The 1,890-nt window shown below is 30.4% G+C and overlaps 1 protein-coding gene across 2 annotated transcripts in view; it reads right to left on the reverse strand.

The window, feature by feature from the left end:
* Positions 1–1,890, reverse strand: part of LOC108690097 (segment polarity protein dishevelled homolog DVL-3) — a 13,766-nt gene that overhangs the window by 1,266 nt on the left and 10,610 nt on the right. The window lies entirely within an intron of this gene.

The following is a 1,890-nucleotide window of genomic DNA, read 5'->3' on the forward strand; positions in this document are numbered from 1 at the left end:
TAATTCAATGAAAGTTGAACGTCTCGTATGCAATTTTTCGCAAAATGACAAAATTGACAGAAATGCATTCATTCATAAAAATTAGGGATTTTAGAAAGTAATTATATTCTCTGTTTGTAAAATTACTTTTAGCCGATACAATTATTTACGTAAAATGTCAACAATGTGCAATATATTATGTATCAATTAGAAAAATTGCATGACGTTGATATTGCAAATATAGCTTCACGATGTATAACAGAATGATAAAATAAAATTGGAAAGACTTGATGTAACAAAGTATAAAAAAACGATCTTTCCGTTGAAATACAATCATTTATTTCTACATCATAAACATATTTCATAGACTTTAAATATATATATGTATTTGAATATATGTGCGAATTATTAATCAATAAATATATGTGAAGCTATATTAATTAGTTATTACCAACTCATCGTATGTACAGTGAAACATTGAACGCATAGCGACTATCGCATCTGTTTTCTTGCTCTCCACATGAGTATAATAGTGTATAATACGCAACGTAGATAAAATTAAGGATATCTCAACGATATTAATGCCGTCAGTAGAAAGAAAATTTCTTTAATGTGTACTGTACAAAGTTATCAAGTCCTATGGGTTCAAAGTTCATCTTGGTGTACGACGATAGTAATGTAAATCATTAAGTGTAATTCTTCTTACTGTAGCAGCGAATCGAGCATGGAAAAGGATTTCCTGTTCGTAACAAAATGCGACAAATAAAATTGACATAATGTAACGGCAAGGCATAAATAGAAAGAATATACTTTGATATTATACGTAAAACACACTTAAAAACACTTAAATGAAATATATATGTAAACTGTTCATTATGTGAATTATGCATGTGAGAGATAATAATGATAAATGTAATTTAAGAAGACTATAGTAACCTGTGCACAAGCATCTATATAAATTATAAATCTCGCAGTTTTTTGTAACACTGATATGGCACATTTATGATGACATAATTTGCATATATATATGTACAATTCATCGAGTCCCAGTACAATGTCGCAATAATGTAAAGATTAATTTTTATGAATATATAGATAATAACTTTACACAATAAAAGTCTGTCACTCGTGTACTTAAATCAGTTTCTAATGAGTCGACAATTTTTACACACGAACACTTTTTCGCGAAAAACATTTCTACAGAGATGTCGAGAAATGTTCAAAATATTTAATAAGATTTAAATTACTAAGACATTTAGAAACAACATCTTCTCAATTTTAAAGAAATAGCTGTCCCATTGTCGTAGACAATCCTAAAACGCAATCAATTGAATGACATTAATAGATATACAGGGCGATTTAGACCACCCTTAAGAACTGGCATGTACATATTCCTCGAAAAGATGAGTCGAAAATGTCAATAGCAAAATATGTAATATCAATAGTTTTTAAACGATGTGTGAGCCTTTGAAAATATTCAATCACAGAGCATGAAGTTTGCACAACTAAGAGCCGCGTGATTGACGGATACTGTATTAAACGGCACAGCACATGTTAATAGAAATTTCACGAACCTTTGTAATATTCGTTTGGTAATACCGTTTATCGAGATCCGTCAATTAAAACGGTCGCTTAGTTACGCACCTCACGGCGCAAACTTCGTGTCCTACGGTTGGGTATTTTCAAAGGCTCGCACATTATTTAAAAACTATTAATATTACAACACTTTGTTATTGACATTTTCGACTCACTTTTTTATGAGAAATATGTACATGCTGGCTCTTGTGGGTAGTCCGGACCATCCTGTGTATGTATGTATGTATGTATGTATGTATGTATGTATGTATGTATGTATGTATGTATGTATGTATGTATGTATGTATGTATGTATGTATGTATGTATGTATGTAT

The sequence above is a fragment of the Atta colombica genome, unplaced genomic scaffold (genome assembly GCF_001594045.1).
Source record: "Atta colombica isolate Treedump-2 unplaced genomic scaffold, Acol1.0 scaffold294, whole genome shotgun sequence".
Classification (NCBI taxonomy): domain Eukaryota; kingdom Metazoa; phylum Arthropoda; class Insecta; order Hymenoptera; family Formicidae; genus Atta; species Atta colombica.